General features: G+C 40.6%; 1 long non-coding RNA gene across 3 annotated transcripts in view; it reads left to right on the forward strand.

Moving 5' to 3' along the window:
- The window catches only part of LOC132088187 (uncharacterized), a 51,662-nt gene extending 36,126 nt beyond the window's left edge, over positions 1-15,536 (forward strand). The window contains exons 3-5 of one of the 3 annotated variants that reach the window (XR_009421485.1): positions 12,499-12,639; positions 12,796-14,438; positions 14,511-15,536. This is a non-coding gene — a long non-coding RNA (uncharacterized LOC132088187). Of the gene's footprint in view, positions 1-12,498; positions 12,640-12,795 lie in introns of all 3 variants that reach the window. The other 2 variants (XR_009421484.1, XR_009421483.1) reach the window with 2 other exon arrangements.
- The last annotated feature ends 18 nt before the right edge of the window (positions 15,537-15,554 follow it).

Genomic DNA, 15,554 nt, shown 5'->3' on the forward strand with positions numbered 1-15,554 from the left:
CTTTTTGACAATAAAGGAATCATTTGTAAAGGGCTATATATATATATATATATATATACGTAGCTCCTTTTTTTTTTTTTTTTCTTCGCCAAACTTTCTCTGTATTCAATGTCCCTATTGAGCTTGATGTTTTTGGTGATTGTGTTTAAGAGCCACCGCTGCCCCTGCTGGAACACATTAGACATAGACACGCGGTGTAGCGGCACTAACAAGCCTTTTTTTTTCTTCTTCTTCTTCTTCTTCTTCTTCTTCTTCTCCCTGCTGTATGTTCTTTTGATATTTCTACACGACGACTAGCAGGACAAGAAAGAATTCAAGCCATAAATATCAGCAGCTCTCATCTATTTATTTAATTTTGTTTTATCTTTTTTTTTTTTTTTTCTTTTTTTGTGCTTGCCCAGTCGAGAAGACGCGGTTTAGAGCTGTGCGCACTTTGTTATTCCGTTTCGTTCTGCCGCGTTCAATTGGGAAAGAAAAGAAAAAGAAAAGAAATGAGCAGTGTGTATAGGCTGCTGAAGTTCTGCTGTTGTTGGCCATAATCCAAAAAGGAATGGATATAGAAATTCCTACAATGTGTCAAAAGGGATGAAAGACGAACTTCAGCACTGGGAAAACCTCACAGCAAATGGATGCCTATATATCTGCGTTTCTTCCCCCACTTTTTTTTTTTTAAGGGAAAGAAAAAATAATGTGTATAAAGACGCATTTTTTTTTCTTTCCTTACAAGAAATAGTGTTGATTATTAGAAATAAAAATAAATAAAAGCCACGGCAAAAAACAACAAATAGAGGGCGACTTATTCAGTGCCATAAAATACGATAACATTCAACGTGGCTTTTATGCAGTTGGTTCATAGAGTATTGAATTGTTTCCATTAAGACGAGCTTTTTTTTTTCCCCCCTTTCTTCTGCTTTATACTATTCAATTTCCTCTTTCGTTTTTTTTTTCTTCTTCTTTTATATCTAGCCAGTATTTTGGTGAAGTGGAACGTTTTCATCGCCTTCTTCTAGTTGTTGTTGTTGTTGCCCTATCTGCTGCTTTTCTAGTGGTTTGTTTATCCAGACGTTGAGGGGGTGGATGCGCATAAGAGGCCGAGATGCCATTGAAGCTCTCGGCACAGCAATAGGAAACCTTATTGATACAACATTAGAGGTTGGCCCAACGCCCGACTTGCTACGGCAATGTTACTTCATGTTTCAACTCTCTCATGCATCCATTTCTATTTCTTTTGGCTGTTTTTTAAATCTCTTATTGTTCGACCTGAACCTTCTTTTTTTGTCTGCCTCTTTTCCTTCAATGGACAACAGCAGACAGTAAAAAAGAATAAGTCTGAGGGAGATAGGGAAAAAAAAAGAATTGGGAATACAACGATACAGTTACAGATAAGAAGCTGATGGCGCATGGGAAAAAGGAAGGGAAAAATTTGTTTTCAATGCGATACACTTGGCCCACGAAGGCCTCCGTATGCTGTTGCGTTTATAGCCCGTAGCCGGTCTTTGGATTTTTCTCGCGTAAAGATGTAATATGTGTGTAATAGTGTACGGTACTTGAGTGATGAACGGCAGGGAGCTAAGTGACGCGACAAAGAACCACTCTGGCAACACTGCTGTTTCCGGCCTTCCATTTTTTCTCTCTCTTCCTCCCTCCCTCCCCTACACACATCTACGATACGAATATTATATATGTATATTCCCGGCTCGCCCAACAATAGTACACACGTACAGAGAGAACAATTTTCGGCAATGGAGTACTACTGCTAGTAAAATGAAAAGTAAAAAAAAAAATGATAGAAAATAGTTGGGGGGGGGGGTGTCTGAAAGAAGGGAGAGGGGAGAGGGGGCCGGGATTTGGTACCGATTCAATGGAGCACATTAGAGCCATTCAAGTTGTCATAATATCAGCAAACTGTTGGGGAAGCAACAAAATAATGCTTCATCCACCCTCGCACACATATACAGAAAACATGACACACAAAAAACTAGGGGAGAAAGATGATGAGATTCAGTGTGCTTTGCTGTTTGATGTTTTTTTTTTTCTTTCTTTTATACACCGGTAAATGTTGGGGGCCCCATCTCTTCCTTTTGTGTACGTGTGTGTTGTGCACCAGACGAAATGATAAACCATTACGACTAGTGTATATAAATGATGGATCATTCGATCTTCGACAGGCTTTGACTCGCGCAATTCTTCGAACATAAATAGAAAATACTGTTGTATTTTTTTTTTATTTGTCTGTGTCGTTTTCATGGGACGACAATGTAAACACGGCCGTGTTTCTCCGGTCTAGTATTTCTGTGATTAGAAAAACCTTTTTTAACAATAGATTTTTTGTTAAAACCCATTCAGACACAGAGTGAAAAGAACGAATTAGAGTGAAATCAGATCGATCTTTAAAACACTGTACCCAGAGTTCACGTTAACAAGATTCAATGTTATGTAAGCTACCGCTAGCCGTTTTATTCCGTTCAATTGCTTTTGATAGATCCCCCATGGTGAGTGTACCACTGAATGGGGTCGACTTGTAAACACAACCAACCGCATCAGTTTTATAACCCCTTTTGCTCGCCTTTATTGCAACAACAGAGACCGAGCTCACTTTTGCAAAAACCCATATGCTCTCTAACTGCATGCGTTCAATTCTGAACTACTGAAGTTGCCACTTGACATGTAGGGCCTGTTACACTGATGTGCACGGCGCATTTCATTTGAGAAAAGTAAACCTCGGCCCCCTCAAACGTGCTTGAATGATGTAACTTTTTTCCCACGTCAGTGGGGAGAGCCTCTCATCGGCCATCAGTCGAATACGAAAAAGAAAGGGGTTGGAAATTTCATTTCTATACCCTTTCGCCGCAATGATGGCTAGGGTCTTCTCAGTAGACACTTAAAGGTCTCGTATAATAGTTGAAAGATGATGTCATTATTGATGGAGAGGTGTTGAGGCGCGCCAACAACATCTCTCCGGCTCCGTCTATCTCATCCATTTCATCGGCGATGTTTGTTGTTGTTGTTGGGGGGGCTGCCGTTCGCTGTCAATCGGCTCTCTCTCCTTTCCTTTGAAACTCAAAAGTATGTTCGATTGCATACACAGGGACCATATAGATAGAAGCCATCTATATCTTTGTATAATATTTCAATTTTTTGTTGTTGTGAAGTTGCTCCTGCTTCTGGGTCAATAGGGAATCCTTTCTAAATGAAAACTCAATGTGTATATTTCCTCATTTTTTGTTGTTGGGCTGCCAGAGTGGAGCTCTCTTTTTCCATGTCTTTATTCCACTTCTGATTAAATTTGCTGGCCTCTATTCTTCTGCTGGCTTTTCACTTTCATTATGGAATTTTTTTTACTTTTCATTTGATTGTGTTTCATTTTTGAGTTGTTGAAATGTAGAATGTAACACAAGCAAATGTAACAAGTTAGGAAAGAAGAAAAACTTCTCTAGTAGATGATGAGAAAAGAGTGGGATTTTTGCCCCTCTTCTTTATTGAGCTTTTCTTGGTAAATCAGCTTTGGGTGTTTTATCACTATTCATTCGAGTCATTCAATAGTCATTGGCTTTTTATGCATATGGTCTCAACCCGATGCTACCAAAGGCGAAGTCTCTCTGCGCAGGCCCACCACTAACACACCGTACTTGTATTGAATAATAATAACAATAATAAATAAAAAAATCTTTTGTTCAAACTCATGGACATGGAATATTCCAAACATTTGCTGGCTATACAGTCGCAAAAAGAAAATAGAAAGACACCGCTCTGGGTGTGTGATGGATTAAGTTTTCTAAATAACGTACACGTCAAAGCTATGCGTGATTGGCTGGTTTTCTTCGTTTTTTTTCTTGTTCCTTATTTCATGTACACAGTACCCAAGCTGTTATTTTTCCATGAAATGATGAACAAAGAGAGAAAAGATTCGTCGTCTCTATTCGACCTCTTCTTCTCTTTCTTAATACCAAACACGTATAATAATAACAAGTTCTCTATGTGAACACCGACGTACACAGACGCATCACCTTCTTCTTCTGATTCTCCATTTTCTTATTATTTTGATTGTGTTCTCTGTTCGATTGTCCGTCGCAAGTTTCCCGTTTTTTTTTTTTTTTTTGAAGAGCACGGCATTTTTTATTTTCCATCTTTTTTTGTCCGTTTTTTTTTTTCTTGAGCTGAACATGCCAGAATATAAATAATGTTATCGTCGGCGTCGTGGCTGTAGAATCTCTCTCAATCCCGCCTTCGCAGCACGAGTATTTCACCGAAATATGACTGGGCGGCGTTGGATGAGATTTCCCCTCTTGCCTTGTTATTCTTATTCTTCTGCCATACAACAACAATGGCCGCTGCTGCTGTCCAAAGAAATACGTTCCACAAAATCGTGGTACGTGGGAGCTCGACTGCATTGTCTGATTGCGGTTTAGATTGTATTGCACAAGAACCGTCTGGCGGTCTAAAGTGTACGCTTTCGAATCATCGGCATCGAATCTCCGCCATTGCCTAGTTTCGTGTTTATTCGCAACGCAGAAATTAACGTAAATGACGTCGACATTCTCTTGCGATTCGGGGAAATGAATTTAGTAAGTTGTAGACGATTGTCCACTTGTATATGCTCCGACAGCGGCCCGATCCCACGGTACAAACTCCTTGTTCGATCGTTGAATCTCCGCATTTATTTTTGGATTTTCACTTTGGTCGCAGCATCATTAATTTACTTGGCTATCGCTTCCGCTGACTGAAAAAATCGCAATCTGCCGCCGCCTATGTAACTGTACACGAGACATTGATCAAGCATTTGTTATCAAGAGAAATGAAGGAGCGCGCTTGATTTGATGAATAACCGGTGCCAGCTAGTTACTCACTTTGTCCGATGCTACGGCCTATGCGCTTGCATTTGTGTCAAGTGGCTAACGAGTTTCGGAAGGAAATCCAGTGCATCGCATCGTCTCCCTCCTTTGTAGGCCTTTTCTCTCTCGGTGCTTGGCTTCCACATAGCACAACAGATGAAAACCTTCGTTTGCTTTTTTTTTTTTTTTATGAAATGCTCAATTTAAGAAAATGACAAATTTAAGTCTTGATAATTTAACGTCGAGTTTTAGCAAGCGCCGTAATTTTCAGACAACACGCCGTTGGAAGAGCGTAGAAAGACCGAACAAGAATAGGCCGTTTTTATTTGTGCATTTCCCACTTAACAATCGACAGAAAGTTTAGCAAACCTCTTACAATGAAAATCCAAACACACACACAGACATCAATACTTATCTATTTGATATAATCTACTGTACGTGTGTGTGCGTTTGGAAGTGGATGTGTTCAGCGTTAAAAGTCCATAAATCACAACAAGAGCGCGGACATCAGTTTTTCTTTTCCAACCCCTCACATCATCCGTGACGCAAGTATCAATTACGACCGGCGCTCGACAATTAATTATACAGGGCAAAAAAGAAAATGGAAGGGAAGAAAAAAAAAAAAAAAAAGCGGACCGGGTCCCTATTCATCACATATGGACGATGTTGCTAGATGCTGTTGTTGTTGTTAGCAAAAGGATAGGGAGTCACTCTCTGGAAACACGGCCAACTTTCAGCTTTTGTTCGAACTATATACGCTCTGTGTACATCTATACGCAGCAGCAAATTTTACACAAAAGAGAAAGAAAGTCCCGTCTGTGCAGCTCTTTTGGTCCCGATTCCCGCACGCCGACTGAAATATGATATACATCATCATCGTATCACATCAGTCTGTGCTTTCTACCATCATACTATGGCAGTCGTTGATCTATTGTGTCTTTTCCCCTCACGCTCATTTCTTTTTTTCTCCCTCCATTTTTAGTTTACCTTACCATTTCTAGCAACGTCTTGTTAGATCTCTCTTTTCTTCTCCCGGTGTTTCTTTCCCATTTGTCGCCGGGATCAAAACAAATTCGTAATGTTATTCTTGCCAGCCATTGAAAAAGTCGGTGCTTTTTCTTGAATCGTATCGATCCCTGACGTGTATTGCGCGGACAAGCATCAATAACATTTCACATCGAGTATTACCACGCAAAAGTCATTCATTATGCGGGCGGTGACGGTGGCCACCCCACGAAAGATCCTTTTTTTTTTTTCTTTCAAATGTAGGGAAGACAAGCGACACATATCTTGTTATCAATCAACACAAGTATTCAATTTTGCTCGTCATGGGCCTATACAGACGCTTAGGGAGGGAACTCGGAATGTTTTCGAGGGGAGGCATTTGTTGTTGTCGAATTTTTCGGTTTTCTTGCGTCCAAAATAATTTGACCGGCCTATTTATTATATTTCAAAGATTTGTCATGACACTTGCTGCCATCTTACTGTCTACACCCGCTTCCCTAAGCAATATCTGCATATTAATTGAGTTATGTGGGACTTTTCTTGCGCGTCATTTTTACGCATCACGTATGAATCTCTATATGTGCCCTCTTGTGTAGGCTTTTGTCAGTAAAGATACAAGAGCAAATGTTTGGAATCACAGCTCGAAAATTAGCCAGCCTCTATGGATGTCGTTCCTACTGCATGCGAGTAGAAAGGAAGTTCTTTCTAAACAAATGTTGAGATACTGTTTTTTTTAAGACGTTTGTGTCTATTCTGTAGCAGACCCTTTTTTTTTGTTGTTGTTGAAGCTCTGCGCGTCAGTGTCGTCTGATTGGACGTTGTTAAAAAAGAAAAAATCTTGTAATAAGAAAAGAGAAAAAACGGAGGGGTTTATAGAATATAGGGATGACATCAGAGAGCGTAGAAGACCATTACAAAACTGGTTGGTGTCTACTGTGTACATATAAATGTTAAGAAAAGGAAAGCCCCCAAAGAAAACCTCTGGAAGTGACACCTGACGCCGCCATATACAGCAGAGAGAAGGGGGGACTATATTCTGCCGTGTGTTGTACGCATTCTGTCCGCGATTGTGCATAGTACACAGCCCGTTCTCTTGAAAGGAACCCCGATGGCCGAAAGAGATACACCACTGTGTGTATACACACACTCAGTCGAAAAGAAGAAGCGTCATATATTTATGTTTATTATAAATACCAGACGGGAAGGAGAAAAAGAGTTGCTGCATCCATATTGAGAGAATAATAAGCGACAGAAAGGGGGAATATAAAGAAAGAGAAGGGCACAGCACAGACACAGGAGGGTTATGTGAGCCCTGACGGTCGGAGGCCGTGCGGCAAGGAGAAGAGGGGGGTACACAATGCCACTGAATCAGCTTGTTATTGAAAAGAGGCAGGAAAATGAAATAAAAACAGTTTGAATCGCTCATCCAGCGAACCAACACGTCTCAAAAACACACTGGACACACAAAAGGTTAGCTGCCGTTGTTGCTTCTGACTGGCTGCTGGACTGGGCTTTGGGCTTGTATTGCTGGACGAGTCTTTGGCCGCCAGGTGCGTGCGTATATGGGGACTCATCAAATATGCGCGTGCATGTGGCGTGGGAACTAACACGACAATCGCCGCTCCTTTTACGCGTCAAGGTCCCCTTTTGCGTCTCTTAACGAACGTAACGCCGGGCCCGCGTTATTACGCCTGACACTGCGACCTGGCGCTCGACATTTCTTTCTGGCAACAATAGTTCATGCAACTATCGCTTCGAGGAAATAAGTTACGCAGCACGCAATCTGCCCGCTTATTTTCTATTCTTCCATTTTTCTTTCCCCCATTCTTTTTTTTTTTTTTTCTTTGGGACTTGATGGCCCGCCTTCCCATTTCGGTCAATCGACCGATCCAAAGAGAAACCAGGCCGTCCTTCTCCACCTGGATATTACCATAAGAACGAACTTTGATCTTTTGCGTCTTAAATCTCGACGTGTTTTGTCACAAATGTCGGTTATTCCTTCTCCAACTGTCACGATCACATTTTTTCGTTCAGCCGCGTGCAAAGATTGGATTTTTGTTTATCGGAACCGATAGACCTGGGGACAAAAGAGAAATCTCCCCGCTTGATGTAATTCTTATAGCTCGTAATTGTTGAAATGATTTTTCTTTAAAAGAAAAAAATCTGATCGTGACTTCAGTAATGTCATAAGAAGAGAATCGATTTACAAGTTAACAGTGCGACGTGCTGAGTCGGCGCGAGCTTATTTGCTTTGCGTGTCGAATCCATCAGCCTGTAGTTTAAAGGTCTCGGAAGACTGAAGCTTTGTGCGTAACTTACTTTAGTGAATAACTGACGAGAGCCTTGGCGTGAGCAGACCAATTCCAGTACTAAAGTACTATCACTCTGTTTAATCAATCCCGGCTAGGAAAATGGTGTTGACTCGGGTGAAGGGAGAGCATGAAGATTCTATTTGCACTTGTGAGCAATTGAATGAACTACGTATTTCGATACCAGCACACACACACACGTACAGACATGTACGAGTGTTAAGTATTTGAATACTGGAAGACGTCTGCATAAATTCTACCGATTCTTGTACATCTGGAACGATTGGACTTCGTTGAACGCAACGATAGTTTCCTGTTGTATTTTTCTTCTCCTGGGAAACCGTCGATAGAGATCGAAAAAAAATTACAGGACGGCTTGAGAGTAGGAAAGAGTTGTTCTATTGTATTATTTGCTTCGTGATTTGTTTTTCTTTTCTTACTTGTTGTCGCTCTTCAGCAAGTTTCAATCTGAGAATGATCCTGTCTTTAAACTCTGTGCCACCGGGTTTACCATTCGTTTCTCTTAGAGCTCCTTATCCCAAGCAATAAGACTATTTGACACATCCGAATCGAAACATTTGCGGCTTCCTTTCTCTGTTATGTCTTATTAATATACCCAGGACGCACTGCTGTCTTAAATAGCTTTTTATCGATGAAAAAGCTATTCTACTGATTAGCTGTAAATGTTTAGTTTGTTTTTTATGGGCGCCTTAACTTGCATTTTTTTTTTTTTGAGAAGCCTTGCCGACCAGATTTATGCGGCCTAACTTGGCCGGACTATAATTTCCCGCAACTCGAGTCGTTTCACAAAGAAATCAAAAAGAAAAGAACGAACGTAAGGACGAGAATCGAATGGCTTCTCCATCCCGTTAATGGGCATTCAATTATTAATACCAAATTGTAATAATAACATTAAAAAAGCTACCCCCTCTTGTACACGAATTCACATTCACACACACGCACAGGCTAATGTACAAAGCGGAGGGGGGGTGAGCAAGAGCATTGCATCGATGCTTTGGGTCAATCAAAGGGCAATTGTGTTTGTAGAGACACAATGCAAGCCCTCTATCCTATCTCTTTTTTTTTTCTTTCTGTGTATGTATATTCAAATTTTGGTTTCCCATTCTATATAGTTCCTCTCTCCAACTTTTTACTCTCTTTCAATGCGTCGGCATATGTGTTTTGTTACATCTATTTTTTCCTACTTGGGATGTATATTTTCTTTTTCCTTTTTTTTTTTTTTTTTTTTCCCTTTTCTTGTGTGTCCATCGGGAGGGAAAAGGGAGTTTAGAAAAACGCTACAAAAGGCATCTTCCACATCACTTTAATACCGAAATACAGATATAGTAGTATATTTCTATTCATTTGCTTTTTTCACCGTGTGTCTGTTGTCTGCTAAAAGGAAAGGGGTTGCCCTGAGAGGATAGGGCTAACATATCAGTGGGAGTGAATGGGGAAAATATGAGTGTATAAATGTATATATCTCTGACGCATTGTAGTAAAAATATATAGGACGAAGGAGAGAAAGAACCACGGATGTGCGTGTATAGAATCCGGTCGGAGTTATATAGGAAATGTACAAGATGAGATTGATGCATGGCTTCTCCAACAACAACAACGCCCGCACACACACACACATAGACGAGCAAAAATATGAAATGGAAGGTTATACAAAAATAAGCAGACGACGTGGCACAATGCCTTCGTCTTTCCTTATTTTTTTTTCTTCACCGTTGTTGTCGTTGTGTGTACTATATTGGAAGCTTCTCTTGTGTCAGTTGAAACTTTCAATATCGAGTTCAACCCTGCTTCTTCCTTTTTAATACCACTAGTTTATTTTTTTTTTTCCTACTTCATCCGCCCCTCCATTTTTGCCCTTGTGCACGGCTGCAGCTTCTTCTTCTCAGTCATCTCATTTTCTTTTTTTTTATTTTCGTCTATACGCTGATGAAAACATTGTTGTCGGCCTACCGGGACACGATACAAAAACATGGAAGAGCTGCTGCCTTCTATCAATTTTTTTCTTTTTTTTTTTTTTTTTTATCATTCATAAACCATACATGGATAGTAATAACTCCCTCCCTCTCATCGTATCTTTTCGCTCTCCTGAGAAATATGTATTTCTTGCATTCAAGTTCGATTAAAGGTATCTGCGTTTCTCCAACAATTTTTGACCCAGCCAATATTTGACTAATCGGATTTCCACGAATCGATTGAACGTGAATAGAAATTCTTCCCTATTCAGATTTCATGTTGTGCATATTGAATGTACGTCGATGTTCTCTGAACTTTGGTTCGTTTTTCTAACGTAAAAGCTTAACCGGAAGTGAAACAGAGTTGAAGTGAGTGGGCTGAGTAAAAAAAAAAAAAACCTAGAAAACAAAGCGTGAAAAAGAGACTAAATGTGTGTCTTGTACTTCGTCAAAATCAAGAATCATTAATAACGAAAATAGGAGAATCATTACGATGAAAAACGAGAAGCTGAACAGACGGACAAAACGGCCCGGCCGCTTTCTACGCGTCCCATCAGCAATCAAAAGAGGAGGGAGGAGACAACCTTTCACGTGTAATGACTGATCACAAATTATATAGCATGAGCTGCTCGCTGGATTCTCTTTTATATCTAGACGAGGTTTTTCAACAATACATTCGTACTTTGTCGAATTGGATCGACAACATCTAAAAGCGAAAATGGAAAGAAGAATAGAAATCAGAGGGTAGAGAAAGAGAGGACGGGCATCATTGGCAAACTCACCTTCTGACGTGTTTGAAGTCGGTCGCGTACAGATGCCGTACAGTCCAGTAAGCTCTTTCAATTCGGTAAAAGAAATAATTTACAAAAAAATCAATTGAGCGTCACTGACGATTTGTTCTCCTGACCCAACGTATCGTACATGGGAAGCGTCCGACTGGAATAATTCCCGTTTTCTCTCTACACAATGCACTGCTATACATATTATTCCGAGTTTTTTTTTTAAATAATGAGACACTATATGCACCAATAGCAGGCAGATATTTAAAACGGAATATATTTTTTACTTCTTCCTTTTCTTTTATTATTCTTAATCTTTCCTTCTTGTTGATAGTAGCTGAGAACCTTCTTGTTCTTTTTTTTTTTCTCTGTCAAGCAAAGAAAGACGAAAAAGAAATAAAATGTTCAAGAAAAGAACAAGTGGAGCTAAATGGAGACGAAGCTGACATGTGCTAAATGCACTGCGGAGGATGTTCAATGGCTCGGATCGTCATCATCGTCATTCTGAAAGGCTACTTTATAAACTTTGAAAAAAAAGAGAGGAAAAAAAATGAAAGGAGAATGTATTATACGATGCGGAAGAAAACCACCTAGGGAGAGCGCACCCATTCGGTGGCTAACACCATTTTTTTTTTGTCAACGTTGTATATTTGAAATGAATACTCAATGGAGACCGTCCGATGTGCGCATACAGAGAATAACATTCCGCAAGTGTATATCCCTATAGAAGAGTATCCATAGCCTTATAACAAAAGCGCATCCAACGGCTGGAGGTGCGAGCCGAATAGTCCAGTAGCTTTGGTGTATACACGGTGGCTTTTGCTGACGGTCGGAAATGCCGCGAATACCCAGGTGGTTTTGAAGAAAAGGCCACTCTTCTGGCGAACAGAATGAGAATAAAAGGTGAATTCGGAAGGCCATACAAAAGAATGTTAAAAGAGAAAAAAAAACGTCCGAATGGGCTGCGACATTGCAAATGGCTGTGGAAATGTGACCACTGTGACTACTTACTGATACTATTAAGGATACAATTCTTGACGCACTGTATTCAAATACAATGCAGGCCACCCCCCCCCCCCCTCTTTCACGGGTAACACCCCCGGAGTTGTATATAGATACGGACACCCTTTTCAGTTATTTCTGATTGTGTCCGAGTTACTTGTCTCGATTCAAACCCACTCGAGTTGAAAACGTTTAAGGAGGACCCGTGAAGCAGAAGAAGAAGAAAACCTTCTTGTATTGTTGTTTTTCTTTTTCTCTCATTTCCTCTGTGTGTCTGCGTCGCGGCGGACCATATCGAAAGCGTCCACCATCGCATTAGAGATTTCTATGGATAGTGAAACGAGTTAGCGCGGGACGGCGATGGTGAATACCAAGTAGAAAAGAAATAAATGCTCGCTAATGTTTCTGCCAGGCACACAACAAAAAGGTGGGAACTGCTGTATTCAATGACAATTGAAAAAAAAAAAATTCACTTCTCGGAGCATTGAATGTCAATGCTCTCCATGAACCGGTCAGGGCGGGGTGGTTTAATTCAAATACTGTGTTAAAAATAATAATAAAAAAATAATAAAATCGTTCGACATTGTGCCTTTTCTAGAGGGACGAGCCAGCGAGGTGACAATTAAGCATCCCACAAAAAGAAACCACCCAACCCAACAGCCAACATTTGAGAGCGATGGGAGAAAAGAAGTAAAAGAAAAAAAAGAGAAAACGAAAAGCAGCCTGCGCATCACTGAAGGTATACATTTGAATTCTCTTTTTCCATTATTTCTATGAAGAGAATGTAATATACATTCTCTCTCTCTCTCTTCCTATACATATATATAAATAGCGAATTAAATTTACTCTATTGTCAACGGTTCTTCATGGCCGAGCGTTTTTCTTTTGCTCTTAGGTCTCTCCCCCTTGTTCTGGCCCCTCTTCATACAGATGGGGAAGTGCAGCGTTTAGGAATTGTTCAACTCTCGACGACCAAAAGTCATTGAATCGATGGGATACAAGTGACAGCGGATCGAATCGGCACTTTGACAAATGACATTTCACGCCGACCCTCAAACTCCCCTTGTCCGTTGCATGAACTTTTTCCTCTGGCCGTCCGCTGTATGCCTGCCACCAAAATGCATTGTGACCGGCATGCACGCCCGCCATGTTGTCACACACTCGGCCGTGTCCGCATACTTTTCTTTCAAGAGCTCTTTCTTCTCCCACACTCGCTCAAAAGCGATTCCAAGTCTGTCGTCTTTTTTCCACCTTTCACGCGGAACGACCCTCTCTCAATGGAAGTTGCTGTCATCTATCTGTTATAAAGTGATGTCGCCCCTTTTTCGGCACGGTCGCATACAGATCTGCACCATTCAAGCTTCATTACCAAGCCGACTGGCCGGCCAACGGGCTTTTTGGGGTAGCCCACCTTAAGACGAGTCAGTGGTGCGCGCCCGCTAGTTTCGAAATCCCGCCGAGCACTTCTCCATCATAGTGTCGTGTTGATGTGGCACCCTTTGCCCCTCGACAGCATCATACGTTGTTGTGTACCGCGTCAGCTCTGGTAATTCGTTTTTTTCTTTTCCGTCTATGTCGTCTTCCTCTTCAGGCTATGGGCTACATAGCCGTCATAAGAGAGAAAGAAAGAAAAAAGGAAAACTCCAGAACTAAATGGACTCTCTGGCATTCTCAAGAATTTTTCACGGTGTTTGCCATTGCATTCTTGCGCATTCACGAGCGTCTTTGTGTTGGTGTAAGCACGAGTGTGCTCACTACAGGATGACCGCTGCTGTTGTGTTGGTAACAAATGCAGTCATTCATTATTTTGGGTTTTGAGCACGATATTTTTCGCACCCCCTTCCCGAATAAGGAAAATGCTAAACAGACTATCCAAGAAAAATCCAAGAAAAATGATGTATGCCTTAATGAACTTGAATAGGATGGACTTTCTTTTGCAGGAAACTTGAAAATTAAGAGATCGTCAACTATCGTATCGCCGTGAGAAACCGAAGCTAGACAGAAATGTGCTGTGGAGATGGTTTACCTTTTATGGCGCAATGCTATACTTGCCTGTAAAGGAATAAATACGTCTATGGAAAAGGATTATTTTCCATTTTTAAATATAGGACATTCCACATTACTTGGCTCCTCTTTGGTGTTAAAGTTAGTTTTCCCCCCGAAAATGCGCACAGACAGTGAAACGAGTTTCCTGGAAATGAGCAAACAGCAAGGGCTTCGTTCGATTGTTCAATAGACTGAAGAAGATAGTCTGTAAGGTGTCCTTTCTTTTTACCTGTTTTTTAGGCTATGTCTTCCTCTTTTTTTACACTTGAAAACAGAGTATGCTCTATTATTATTTTTTTTTCTCTTTTAGTTGGAGGATCTGTGGTGAATAAAGCGGTAATCACAACCAACTGCAGCATCAAGGTTGGCTGGAGACCTTTTGTCCGAGGGCCTTCTCTTGTATCGTCCTAAAGTCGACACGTCATGGCCAATGAAAAGCTTCATTCTGACTGTCATGCCATCACTGAAAAAAGCTTTGATTATTATTTTTTTGTATGTGCTTTCTTGCATATTGCGTGTTACCCCCTCAACCGCTCTCATCTTACATATTCTTTTCTTTTTCAGTTCTGCAGGCTGAGCTGTCAGTCGACCCAACTGGCCGGACAATCGTGCCAAATTAGCGCAACGTCCGTTTGAATATTCATTGTCTCCACTGCATAGATACGTCAGACTGAGGCTGTATAGCTATCATTCACTGTTATTACAGCTACTAGCTTCTTTGCGTAAAGACCTTCGTAAGAAAGCCATCAGCTACCGTGCGTAAGCTGTTTTATCCAGAAGAGGATTACGTTCTCTGCGTAAACTAGATTTCCAGTAGGCTGCCATGTTGTACGTGTTTTCAGCCAAGTGATTTCATAGCAGTCTGTTTAGTTATTCGAAAAAGGAATAACTAACCAATGGTGTTCATATATATGGGCATTTAGGCAATCATCAAGAATCTTCTCCTTCCAAGATTCTACTTATTGCAAATCGGGTATCCATTTTTCAACGTAAAACCATATGGCAACCAAAATTTTAGGAGACACGCCGTACCAAAAGGGATACAGATGATTGTGTACTACAACTTAGTGGAATGAGAATCGGCAATTTTACGCAGCATCAGACAGTCAGTCGCTTGAAATTGACGACATTTGTAAGCCGTACGTTGGACATAGTGATGATAGTGATTCCTCTTCCCTCCTCTCGCCATTCAAAACAACGTACATCATCTCAACAGATTATAGGTTTGACGTAATAACATGGAAGTCATTGATATTTCCCCTGCGATTGAACCACTACAAGAGTGGCTTCAAGCTTTTACATATATATGCTGTTTTACGTTTTAGTTAAACAAAAAGTGCTTGTCGTATAAGGCATCTTCTCTTCTATCTGTTCAAATTGAAAATTACAACTGTTCATTAATTTTCACCCTTGCATGATTTCATGGTCTACCCAAGTTCTTGAATAAATTGCAAAAAACAACTAACCCAAATATGTGCGCTAACAGCATTTTTTCCGTTTATTGAAAAATAGTTGGCCTTACTAGAAAACAAACACCGATATCGTAATTAGCGTTCAATTTGAGATATACTGTGTTATTTTTGTTGGATTTTAAAAGATTTTGTTTTT

The sequence above is a fragment of the Daphnia carinata genome, chromosome 7, assembly GCF_022539665.2.
Source record: "Daphnia carinata strain CSIRO-1 chromosome 7, CSIRO_AGI_Dcar_HiC_V3, whole genome shotgun sequence".
NCBI lineage: Eukaryota > Metazoa > Arthropoda > Branchiopoda > Diplostraca > Daphniidae > Daphnia > Daphnia carinata.